Source organism: Rhynchophorus ferrugineus, unplaced genomic scaffold, assembly GCF_030347505.1.
Source record: "Rhynchophorus ferrugineus isolate W39M unplaced genomic scaffold, kcgeb_rfMv2 rfM4, whole genome shotgun sequence".
In the NCBI taxonomy this organism is placed as follows: domain Eukaryota; kingdom Metazoa; phylum Arthropoda; class Insecta; order Coleoptera; family Curculionidae; genus Rhynchophorus; species Rhynchophorus ferrugineus.
In genome coordinates, this window is record NW_027472583.1 from 26537063 (window position 1) to 26551014 (window position 13952).

At 32.7% G+C, this 13952-nt stretch overlaps 1 protein-coding gene across 1 annotated transcript in view; it reads left to right on the forward strand.

The window, feature by feature from the left end:
• kug (FAT atypical cadherin kugelei) overlaps window positions 1-13952 on the forward strand; it is an 837087-nt gene continuing 823135 nt past the window's right edge. The window contains exon 1 of the mRNA XM_076401386.1: window positions 1-259. The gene's annotated coding sequence lies outside the window, so the exon portion shown is untranslated. The remainder of the gene's footprint in view (window positions 260-13952) is intronic.

Below are 13952 nucleotides of genomic sequence, written 5' to 3' on the forward strand. Positions count from 1 at the left end.
ACATGGGCAGTGCGAATCGCGGCTACAACGAGAACGGTGCTTTTCCATCGGCTTTTCCGACGAATTGGACGATTTTCCCTCTCGCGAAGAGAAAAGCCCCTCTTTCCGGAAGAATTGACGATCGACGGTCCAGTCCACAAAGCGCGTCTCTGTGTGGAAAAATATCAGTTATCCGCTTGTGAAGTTTGTTTAATTCGGTGCTAACTGGATGATTAATTACGATATCTACTGCTGAGTTTATAATATATTGGAAAATAATGTAAGTAATCAAGTATAGAACTATTTGGAACGTTATAATAATAGCGTTGACAAATAAATAAAGTTACGAATAAAAAATATTCCAACATCTAGTGTTGGATGTAAAACATAATTAGTTATAATAATTATTAATACATTTTCAGAATAACATACTCCAACTCAAAGAATATATCGCCTTTTCATATTATTCCTTGAATTTAGTAAATGTTAGTGCTGCTTTACTGTCTTCTTACAATTAAAACAAACTTTTTTTAAATAATAATTCATTTTATATTCATTCTTATATTAAGGGCGTATGAATAAAATTGATTGAAGCTAAACGGATGATAGGAATCATTTTTTTATCTTAGTTAGTTATGTTGGAGAGCGGTATACGCGACAAGCGGGAAAAATGTTCTACATATATATTTTAATAAATTTTCTCGTGCACAAAATACGAGTCGTTCAAAAGGAACGTGATTTTTCTAAAGCAGTCGATCTAGCACGCGAAGTATATATTACAGAAATAGGCTTAATATATAAGTCTTTATATAGGTTAATATTTTATGATATTTTACAAGCACCTTACGAAAAGGTATTTGGTACCGTTAAGAGTTAATAAACGCAATATTATTATAATATCGATTGAAAGTCTTGTAGGACTATTAATTCAAATATATACTACTTATGTAATATTCCATTTATGCTATAACGCTTTTGATATTAATACTTCGTACAAATACTATACCTATCAAGAATGGTGCTCCCTTAGTTACTTGTAAATATTTTGTATAAATCTTGTAAATAGATGGTGCTGATAATCTCCACATATATTTAAGTCCATGTTTGATAGCGAACAGGTGAAAGAAACATAACTACCAAAGTCTCTACCAAATCATGTCAAAAATGGTGTAAGTAGTACATTTCGTTATGTCTACTAACAACATATTTACAAGAATGTAATTGTTATTAAATAAATAGTAATAATTTATACTTTATCAAATACATATACTGGTATCAAATATCCAAAATCATCATATTTTTGAAATTGTTACATGTTTAAAAACGACGATTCTATTATATAAGTCATTAGGGGCAGTTGGCAAGGTTTAGAGTTGAATCATTGGAGGAGTTGCTTAATGAAGAGGTGTTTTTACATTTCAAGAGTAATTAAGGTCATATGTATGAATCAATGTATCAGGTTTTTTGTAAGAGAATAACTTATTTATCTATATTCCTAAGTAATGTTGCTGATTATCTATATTAGATCAATTTTATATGATATTATATCTCAAATCCTTTCTTGTTAGATAATTTATTTCTTTCTAACTATTATTTTGTAATATTCTGGCAGATCGCCCTTCCATCTATATATTTTATTACTAGATAATTTTACTCTTTCAGTTTTCGGACAAAATTAGTTTTTTTATACAACGTAATTCCCTTCAAGGGTGATACACTGATTATAGCGACCCTCCAACTTTTTGATACCATTTTTGTAGTACGATTTGTCCTTTGCTTCAAAATAGGTCTCAGTTTCGGTGATCACCTTTTCACTCGACGGAAATTTCTTCCCAGCGAGCATTCTTTTGAGATTTGAAAACAGGAAATAGTCGCTGGGGGCCAGATCTGGAGAATACGGTGGATGAGGAAGCAATTCAAAGCCCAATTCATGGATTTTTGGTATCGTTTTCACTGACTTGTGACACTGTGACTTGGTGAAGCAGCACTTTCTTTTTCTTCAAATGCGGCCGTTGTTTTTTGCGATTTTGTTCTTCAAACGGCCCAATAACGCTATGTAATAGTCACTGTTAATCCTTTTTCCCTTTTCAAGGTAGTCAATGAAAATTATACCATGCGCATCCCAAAATACAGACGCCATAATCTGGCCAGTCGACCGTTGCGTTTTACCACGCTTTGGAGCGGGTTCATTGTGTGTAGTCCACTCGGATGACTGTCGATTAGAGGACGATTGGATGGAGCCATGTTTTATCCATTGTCACATATCGATGCAAAAACTGTGGTTTATTATGCTTGATGATCTTCAAACGCTGCTCCGAATCATCAACTCGTCGTTGTTTTTGGTCAAAAGTGAGTTCGTGCGGCACCTACTTTGCACAGAGTTTTCTGATACCCAAACATTCGTGAATGATATGATGTACACGTTCAGTTAATATCTTTAGAGTGTCTGCTATTTCATTCAATTTCAATTTACTGTCGAAAATAATTTGGTGGATTTTTTAAATGTTTTCGTCGGTAACAACCTCTTTTGGCGTCTCACTGCCCTCTTTCTGCGTTCAGCGTCTTCGGTTCTTCACCACATCTAAACTTAGCATACCAATCATTGATGGTTGATTTTCCTGGGGCAGTGTCCGAAAACTCGGCATCAAGCCAAGTTTTTGCGTCAACTCTATGTTTTCCCTTCAAAAAGCAATATTTTATCAACACACGAAATTCCTTTTTATCAATTTTTTTCACAATAACAAAAGTTGCTTCACTCAAAATGCTGTAATTCACAAACTAATGATCCGACAGCTGTCAAATTTATACACGCATCTTTTGAGGGTTTTAGCCCTAATCCAAAAAACATATGGATTTAATTCTAGTAGCGCCATCTATGTGTCAGGCCCGGGACTTTTCAATTCACCGTTATTATAAAAGTCTATAGGTTTTATAATAGTTTACGTGTTAAAAAGGTAGTGAAAATTTACATAGAAATAGTTCTATCCAGATGTCGTAGGAAAAACACATTAATACAAGGTACAAAATATAATTGAACATCTCTAGATCACGGTTTCTTGTTTGTACAATTTGTAACATGCGGAAGTTTGAAACAATGTATAATTTAACACGTGCTGTGAACATCGAGAACGTACGAGCTGTACGTACAGAATGAATATAATATAATATTATTCTTTTAGTGGATAATGTTATTCGCTGGTCTGGAGTTATAAAAACTTTTGCGTATGTCATCGGTTGTAAAGTACAGGGCCATGACGTCGTGCTCAATTGTACTCGCTAATAAAAGACCTCCAGCGGTCTGTTTCTGCTCCGACGACATCGTATTTTCTTAACTAGCAGCTACAACACGGAGATCTTTGCCGAATTGGCCTCGATGAATTCGACATCAGCCGTAGTCGTAGAACAAACGGCCAGCAGTCGTCCTCGAACGGGGAACTTTGCATTTTGATACAATTTAGATAAGACGACTGCAGGAAATGTCATCTTATTCTCGTTCCTTCTCTGCGAGTGTGTACTTCAACCCCTGCCAGTTCGTAAAATTTTATTATTCAAATATTCCAGCGCTTAAAATAAACGCCTGGATATTGTAGAGCAACCTGAACAAATTTCTGACACTTTTCTTTTATTTGGACAAACTGGCGTATAAAATGCCCGGGAAAGATAATAAAAACAAATCGTGTTTTCGTTAAATTTATGAATCTGTCAAGAGAATATATTGAAATATAAGGACAGTGAATTTATTTTATAATTTAAACGGATTTTTGCAAACTCAAGACTTCACTGTGAACATTTGTGTATATTATTATTTATTATTCAAAATCTCTTTTATCCATTTCCTGATTGTTCTGGTTGTATTTGACAATTCATAAAAATGTAAGGATTGCTCAATTAGCAAATTTAAAAAGATTAAATTTTTATTGGGTTTAATTCTTGTATTTTTGTTCAATTCTTAGATTAAATACAATAGTTTGTATATAATACATGGAAGAAGAAGTAATTCCATTTTCTGTCATGTTGGTCAAATCAAATTTATTCATATAATGTTGTTTTGATTGACAGCCTTTTAGCACTTTGTCAGTAAAATAGTAGTAGTTTCATCATTGCACAACTTGCACATTTGCAACAACTGCGATTTCTGAATTCGATCAAGTGATTTTTACAAGCTTCTTTCTGAATCAAGTTTTGCATCGTTAAGAAATTTTTGCAGGGACATTAATTAGGTAGTTTAACAATTCTAGTAGTTTTTCCAAATCATGTTCTTCAATCCCATTTCATTACAATTGATTTAGCTAGAATTGAACCAATTTTTTGTCAATCTATCGCATTGATCAAGCACATCCCAACATAACCCTGGTACTAATGAGCGCATTGTTACCATATGTTAAGTTTCTTCAGGCTTCAAGTACAATAAATTTTGTCAGTTTTACGATATGTATCCCACTATATGTGGAATCTCAGTATCGTGTTTTTAATTTTGACGTTTATTTAAGAAGTCATCATAAACATCGTATCATTTTCAATCTGTCTGCGTTTTTTTGGGAATTAAAAAGCAAAATATGGCGAGCATGATTTTTTAACTCAGTAAACCAAAGACGTTGAGAACTTTATATCTAGAATTTTTTATGAACTATTTACCTTCAAATTACGATATGTCAAGATGTCTGGCTGATAATACCATTCAGTTTAATATAAACACACCATCTTGTTTCTTCGAGTACATAAGGCCAAATTGCGTGCTATAATACCTTCTTCTTAAAGAAACGACCAAAGAGATGTACTAGGTCGTTGTCATATCTGGACAGCCTATAGTTATAGTGAAATTATTTGTGAGTATCGCTTGTACCTTCGGCCGCCAGTTTGCCTTTAAACCAATTTCTACCCAAATTTCGGTATCTATATATCATATACTATCACATCTAGTATTTTTAGCGGCTTTGGAGTCTGAATTACGATGCTTGGGGGTGTTTTTTTAAAGCATAGAAGTTTTATAATTGAAATACTTTATGGCTAGGGATCTTTCGAAATTTTCAACCATTTTTTGCGACTTTACAGGCTTCAGCTGCGATACTATTTCCCGAACTCCACTTAATTACACCAAGGAATGCTGTGAGTGAGTTCGTAATGAGTGATAGTGTTTTCTATCAGCATATGTTCTATTATTTTTTGATAATTAATCTGATTTCGGCTAATTGAATGAATTAAGACTGAGAGAACAGATTATAATCTCCATGGAATCGTACCAACTGCGCCATTTATAAAATATGAAGAGGTTGAAACAACAAAAAACATTATTTCACATTAAAACTAGAGATGATTACTTCAAATTTATTCAAACATAAACCAAGCCTTAAATCTCATTCAAACATTAACACACCGTCTTCGTAACTGTAACCATAACACCATAACACAATAACATGGACTTTATTTGGTACTATATACGAGATTTAAAATAGGATTAATTTTATATAACCATTCGACCGAACATATAAACATATATTAAGATCTTTTCATTTTGTTTTGTTTTTCTCATTCTTCATTCCATCGCCGTATCTTGCTGTTGTTCCAGACAACAAAAAGTTTTATTGCTCCATTACAGTTAATATTTGTTTACGAGTTTCAGTGTGTCTGTTCTGGATGAAACTGAAAATAAAAGTCTGCCGAGATCGAGGAAGTAATTATATTTTCTGTGCGAAAAAGAAGTTTCTTAGGTAACATCTTTTTCATAAAGGAGATGAGGCGAAACGTAAAAAGATATAAGCTAGAATCTTATCGGATGAAATTAATATGACGTTTTACTAACAACGAAAGTGTAAGAAATACTTGTAATACTTGTAAGAAAATAAATAATTTCTTGGTAAATAAAATACAAATGTTCAATGAAACATTATATTGATCACTATCTTGATAATATATAAGGTATTACAACAGTGATTACAATAAAATTCGGCTATCAGTTACGTCAACGACATAATCTTCGATAGACTCTAAAAAACTATATACACAAAATATTGAGAATTTAGAGGGGTATCTTAAACGGGTGCATGCGAAACAGTGTTTTAGTTTGTTCATTTGCAGCTAGGTGGCACGAGGTGTAAATATGGCAGCAAAGCTGAAAATTGACACTTTCTGCTTTCAGAAGGCTATTCTAGAAATAAGGAAGCGTAGAGTATGTGTGTTTATAATTGGTGGAAGTAATCAAGAAGTTACTGGATCTTTTGGACTTTTTTGGTAATTATATACTTCCTATTGAAACCATTTGATTTATATACAAAGAAATTCGGTTTAATTTTTTTCGACAAACCTTTTGTTGAAAGCGTCTCTTTCGAATTGGAGCATTTTTCATCATGGCTGACAAAGCAAACTCAAAAAACTTACGTGTTAAATATTCTTATTTTGTTAACTGTGTTTTTACGGTTCTTTTTTAATTAAAATGATTTGTTTAAATCTGAAGACATCCCAGGTGTTGCGTCTCAGGATGTAGTACCGTTTCAAAAAGCATGCACAGCTTTCCTAGCGATCCTGCTCTATGTCAGAAACGGCTTTTAGCAATAAATAATAAAAAAGTGATGGGAATGTCTTGTGAGGTCTTAAATAAGAACAAAAGGGTTTGTAATCTACATTTTGTACAGGCCTTGTTGACTATAAATCAAAATGTGGAAGAGTATTGCTTAACAGGGATACGGTTTCAAGTTGTTATTTAAATTGTAAGTCTTTTATAATGTTAATTATCATTGATCCAAATATGTTAGGAAATGTTAATGAGTTGAACAGTGAAGTTATTAAAGCCCGGCACTATGATAGATGTAATTTGACAAAGCGGAAGACTTTTTTACTTTGTTTGTATATTATGTCTCGACTATTATATTTAATTTCCAGATTATGTACAAAACTTAACCTAACAAGCAGTCTGTCCAATCGGTTGTGTCTGTTATATCGCCAAATGCCTGTATTTTTTTAAAAATTATCAACTGTATTGATCATTCTAAAAGAGACGTTATTAGAAGGAAATTATTATCCTGGTTAGGTGTTGTTTGTTTTGGTGGATGAGAAAAGTGAACAGAATAGCAAAAGGCAAAAATTAAACATTTTTTATTGCAACATCTAAATATAACACGGCTTATATGGATGACGTACAATTATATACTTACAATAAGTATTTGGCAAAAAAATATTTAAAAAGGCATTTCAAAATAAATAGTCTTCAACATATATTGCGTATTTAAAAGTATAAGGTTTGTGTTAAATCTGTGATATTGCGTTTGAATGTAATGCTAGCATAATATATTGTCATTAAACATAGAAAATTCTAAAAATTTTCCTTTGAAATAATATTTTCAATGTAAAGTTTACATATATTTAAACAAAATGTTTTTTTAAACATTTATTGCATTTTTATACTGCTATTATTATTATTAATAAAATATTTTAAATTTCCCGCTACTCATGTTGTCAGTCGCGCCCTCTGGTGGCAAATGAAGGCTAAAATTATTTACAGGTAATACATGCTGTAATTCCTCTTCTTACTAACACTTCTAATTCCTCTGTTTTTTGTGAATATATATTTCCAGTTTTTTTTTTCGATTACTAGAATGATCAGCTGGAACCAAATGGTCTTCGGCTGATGTCGCTTCAGGTTCGGGATATGATTATTTTGCGGGCGACAGAGACTCTGGGTTACGACTGGGACTATCACAGTTTGTTTACTACCGGGATTTGTGGACGGGTAGGGATTTTATTAAGATGTTATCGTCTTAAAGGTTCCTATGGAGAACCTCACACTGAACATGTTTATGAAATTTTTCACAAACGGGATGCTTGATTTGAGGTGTGTATTGACGTTCCTCATAAACCATGGGGCTCTGAGTAACGCACGGACTTTTTTGGATTGGAACACTTGGAGTAGTTCAAGTTGTCTCTCCGAGACATACTTGTACCACAGCTGTGCTCCATTGAGGCAGATTGAACGGACTAGCATTTTATTCAGAGTCGCTTTCTGTGGGATTGAGAGTTTGCTTTTTCTGCAGAGTAGAGGAAATAATAGGCTGTAAATGCATTTCCTTTGCAAATGGCGTGCTGGCTTTGGGCAGAGCATTGGAATCTGCGGTCGAACTGGAGACCGAGGTATGAGACTTTCTGGAGCCATGGGATAGGGACTTTATCTATTTGGAGGCGATAGGCGCGAAACTCCTTCTTGCGGTGGAACTGAGTAGCCTGAGTTTTGCTTGGGTTCATCTGAAGCCGCCAGAATTTGTAACACGCTATCGCTTGGTTCAGTTGTACTTGGAGTCTATTGCGTATTGCGTCGGGACAGTGTCCGGTTGTGAAGAAAGCGGTATCATCTGCATAAAATACTGTGTGGGATAGTTTGTAGAGCGGTAAATCAGCCATATAAAGGTTGAATAGGGCTGGGGCTAATGGAGCGCCTTGCGAGAAACCTGCGGAAAAAAAGGACCTACCATCCAAGTATGACTCTATCAGGGATATTAGGTCATTCGGTAAACCTAGTTGTTTAGCTTTAAATATTAGACCGTGCTGACATACTTGGTCGAAAGCTTTGGAGACATCTAAGAATATGGCTCCTTCTTGAAGCCGAATTGTTCGTTCGAGATTATGTGATGTGCGTCTGTGAAATCGTTTAATGCGTTTAATATCGCTGTTTCGGCAAGTTTGGATTTATTTCCAGTTAAGGCTCCGGCATTTTTATCCAAAAAGTGTATGTGTCAGCATTCCCATCGCCTAGTCCCGATACCATGTCCGCCTTGATTAGCGAATCAGTCATCAGGTGCCCTCTACGTAATTCATCAACAATGACGTTTTGTATTTTCTTACAAAATAGATATTTAACAGAACAATTAATGTAAATATTTTATACGATGATTTGGCCGTTATTTATTTGATGTTACCGGACAGCATATCATATTAACGTCAGTAAACGGAGATGTTTGGATGCGAACGTCAATAAAAATCAACTTTTGTCGAGTATATGTGTTTATTTCCCAAATAAAATCGAGATTTTTTATTTCAAAGCTTCTCCTTTTCAAAGAAATGTGTCAGGATCGGAAAGGTGATGCGAACAAAATAATGGAAATATTTTCGAGTCCTTGACAAACGGATTGGTTTGCGGTAAAAAGGAAACATAATTTTATGATAAATTTTTTTTATTATGCAAAAAATAGTTTGAAAAAAACAACTAGGTTAAATATTTGATGTTAGTTGGTTGGAATTATTTTGTACTAAAGTATGTTTTTGTGTTTTGTTTTTCTCTTCGTTGATAGAAATAGTTTATATTAAATGATATGGAGAAAGAAATTATAAAAGAATTATAATTTTCTTTAGAATAAGAGACGGATATTGCGGGAAGAACTTGTTGTCTTGTATCTTGTCTTGTCTTGTCCAGATGTCAAGTACTACTACTTGTGTTTCTTGCATAGGAAGCGAAAAATCATGTAATTTTACTAATAGGAATTCGTTACTGATTAAGTGGATAATGAGACGTAGGAACATCTGGAATCTCTGGAATCATCGTTCATTGAAATGATTTAAGAATATGAGTTGTACTCGATAACGATGCTCAGTTAGAGTTTCATCTGGTTTAGCAGTTTATAGTAGGCCATACCCTCCGGATTCCACTATGAATATGTAATCTTTCACCAGCGGCTCAAAAAATAAAAAATCAAACTTTCCCCTGTGCATCACTAGGTGTCAATTTCTAACTAAATCAATTTCCTTCCTTCTATTATGAAGACTTGTAAATGTTGTTAAGTCAATTTACAATAGTTGTGATTGCGTTTTCAATTATGTAGAAACTGTGTCAAAGGAGTGAGGAAATAGCAATATGTTAGAATTTATATAAAATATTTATTTCAGTATTCTTAAAATATTTTAGGAATGTAATTTGTAAATATGTTATTAGTAGGAAAAGAAGATGGAAACGAAAAAAAGAAGGAACTTATTATATAAGTCAATATGGGTTTGGTTCTGATAATGTGTGGAAGACATCATTGATCCATCAAAATAATGTTGGTGAGACAACCAGTGTCAACCGTTTTATTAGGTCAAAATGATTTTACTGTATGTATTTTCATCATCGATATATATTGATAAAAATGCGAAATATTAATGTCATCAAGGGTTATATTCCTAACCTTTTTTCTTCCTAACTACTCTGAACAAACCTAACTGATATGTTTGATGATTTTGACATCGTTTTCTATTTAGCTATTTGGTGCATGTAGGCGCTAATGATATAACTTTAATTCAAATTCACATTAGTTACTTTTATTGTTCGCTTTATTTCGAAACCAACTGCCGGAGCCTACTCTATCATATTCCAATTGTTGCTTTTGGATTCAAGTGTTTAAAAGTGGCAATTTTAACGTTAAAGAAAGTTTAAGAAAGTTAAACAGTTTGGAGACTTACAACAGCTTCGCAGTTGATAAATCAACTAATTAAACAAATAATCAACATGAATTGACTGAAAATAACTACTACATTCACCATGTGGTTTCGATATGCTGAAGAAAAGCGAAAATTCATAATAATAATAATAATTGGATCACTGTCAAACAACATCGTTCTCTACACAGTAACACATTGTTTCTAAAAGAGGATAGGAAATAGTTTTATATATGGGGGATCTAATATTTCTAATACAATAACACATTTAGTTTTTTTTTAATATATTATTTCTGTATAAAATATGGGGTTTTCAGAGAAAAAACGCTCTTTCCTATTTTCAGATTTATATTTGCGCCAAATTCGTTTTAGAATAAGACAATATTTTCTTTCTCATTTTATTCTAGTTAAAAAGAGACACAATGCTGTCTGATAAGTCCGAACACGTAAACGAACGAGCCTGTCAAAGTCATTAGACGTATGCAAAATTCTTGAAAGCAATATTGATAAGAAGTTATAACTATAACCTATAAACCTATAAACTATTGTAGCTGTATAACTGTTGCTTTTAGATGCACTATAATGTTAAAATAAATTATATTTGATAACATTTTTGTTTCATTATTTTATTTAGATTATATTTTTATTATAGGTCAAAGACAAACTAAATTAACTCAGAGTTGTCGCAATTTTGCACCATTTTAACGTAAAAATAGATGACGTTCATTGAGATGACGTATGTTTATAACAACTTTGGATAGACTATATAGTCTCTTCAAAGTTTATTTGTATATGCGTCATTAAGATGTTGAATGTATTGCCTGCCGCAATTTGTAAATTCGTTTTAGAATGAGACAATATTTTCTTTCTCATTTTATTCTAGTTTAAAAGAGACACAATGCGCTCTGATTAGCTCGAATACGTAAACGAATGAGTCTGTCAAAGTCGTCCGGTCGTCAGATGTAAACAAAATTCTTGAAAGCAATAGTGATAAGAGATGACTCTAACCTATAAACTATTGTCAATGTATAACTATCTGTGGTTTTCATATGTATTATAATGTCAAAATCAATAATATTGATAACATTTTTGTTCAATTATTTTATTTAGATTAGAATTTTGTTGTATGTCAAAGTCAAACTAAACTAAAACTCAGAATTGATATGGCAACTATAAGTATGTTAATAATAATGGTGTGTTGCAATTAAAAATCCAGATTCTGTCGAAGTTTGCATAGAAAAAAATGACGTTTTCCTCCTAGTCGATGTATAATGATTTGATATATTTTCCAGGCTAAGAAACATTTCGGTTTTTTGTTTTTGTCGGTTTCTGTCGTAGAAATAGATTTAATTAATTTTTTCGCCTCCGTCATTCTTTTTGCATCCATCATGACGGATCATCTGGTTATATTTCATGCAACAAATTATTAATCTACCCATAAATATGAAAAATAAATACATTTTTATAAATCCGTTAAATATATATTTCATTAGATAAATACAATAATTTTGTTATTGCTGGTGACTTCCATCTTACATGTTAAGTTAAAAGTCTGGTTATCTTGAAAGCTGAAATTACCATAAAATAATTTATAGCATTTTATTATTAGATTTTTATGTACTACATATCATTAAAACTAAACTTTGCTGATAAATATATGTAAGTTATTTTACAAAATACAAAATTAGGCTGTATATTTCGTTGGTCTAGTTCGTAGTATTTTAGCGGTGATAATAATTCTAGAATAGCCGGCTTGTTTGCCGCAGTGGTAAAGGCGACAGGAAGGTCCTCATACTGTTGCGATAGTCGCGGGTTCGAATTCTTCTGGGGCATGATCATAAATTTATGTTTGTGATTGTCCTAGGCAAGAGTGTAAAATCCGAAAATTAAAATGATCCCAGTCACGAGACTAACCAGGCTGGGTAAGACCGGATGTCTTCTAAGTTGGTCACTCGCCAGTCCGTAGGCTATATGGCGAGGACCGTGGTTCGGAGCCCACGTTAAACTGTAGGTCCAGACCAGATAAACCCTCGTTGGTAGAATGGACACTTTAATATATAAAAAAATTATAGACTAACAAAAAGAGTTTGCCCATCTCGCTATTTATAAAATATGAAGAGGTTAAAACAACAAAAAACATTATTTCACATTAAAACCAGAAATGATTACTTCAAATTTATTCAAACATAAACCAAGCCTTAATTCTTAGTCAAACATTAACACACCGTCTTCGTAACTATAACCATAACACCATAACACAATTATATGGACTTTATTTGGTACTATATATGAGATTTAAAATAGGATTAATTTTATATAATCATTCGACCGAACATATAAACATATATTAAGATCTTTTCATTTTGTTTTGTTTTTCTCATTCTTCATTCCATCGCCGTATCTTGCTGTTGTTCCAGACAACAAAAAGTTTTATTGCTCCATTACAGTTAATATTTGTTTACGAGTTTCAGTGTGTCTGTTCTGGATGAAACTGAAAATAAAAGTCTGCCGAGATCGAGGAAATAATTATATTTTCTGTGCGAAAAAGAAGTTTCTTAGGTAACATCTTTTTCATAAAGGAGATGAGGCGAAACGTAAAAAGATATAAGCTAGAATCTTATCGGATGAAATTAATATGACGTTTTACTAACAACGAAAGTGTAAGAAATACTTGTAATACTTGTAAAAAAATAAATAATTTCTTGGTAAATAAAATACAAATGTTCAATGAAACATTATATTGATCACTATCTTGATAATATATAAGGTATTACAACGGTGATTACAATCCAGTCCATAGGCTATATGGCGAGGAGCGTGGTTCGGAGCCCACGTTAAACTGTAGGTCCAGTCCAGATAAACCCTCGTTGGTAGAATGGACACTTTAAAATATAAAAAAAATTATAGACTAAAAAAAAAGGTTTGCCCTTCTCATAACTGTAAGCAATAACAAATCTTTAATATTTAAAACTGTCCGAGATGGAAATAATTAATATATTTAATGAAGGATTTTTGTTTCCGGGGTAATGGAAAATTAATATGGCGACCCGAAAGTTTAATAAAAAACGAAAATCTCTCTCCACAAGGCCCCTTTTATGACACCGCGTGATTCCTTTTTATATCGGCAGTAAAAAAGTATTACGACCATTCTTCATGTAAGCAAACAAACAACTATGTGTTTATGATAATTGCGAGTTTTGCTAAATCAAAGTACCGGCCACAATTTGTTCATTAAAAAAATTACTGCTTTTGCTTTAAAAGCAGTTTTTGCGTTTAAGGAATTGGTTGTTCGGTGTTAAGTTGGACGGTGCTAAATCAGGTGAATATGGTAGTTGTGGAATGATATGAGTAGATGTTTTTCATGAAAAGATCAACTATGCGTAAGAAAGGGCATTTATGAAGATTTAGTGGATCATTAGCTAGGATTTACTATTTTACATGTTACTATTTGATCATAGCAGTATAAGAAGTACCAGAAGAAACGCGACAAAATTTTAATACAGGCACTTCACTCAGTACTATATTGCAAAATTTAAGATAACCTATACGGATATGATTAAAATCTTTGCGAATCTTTT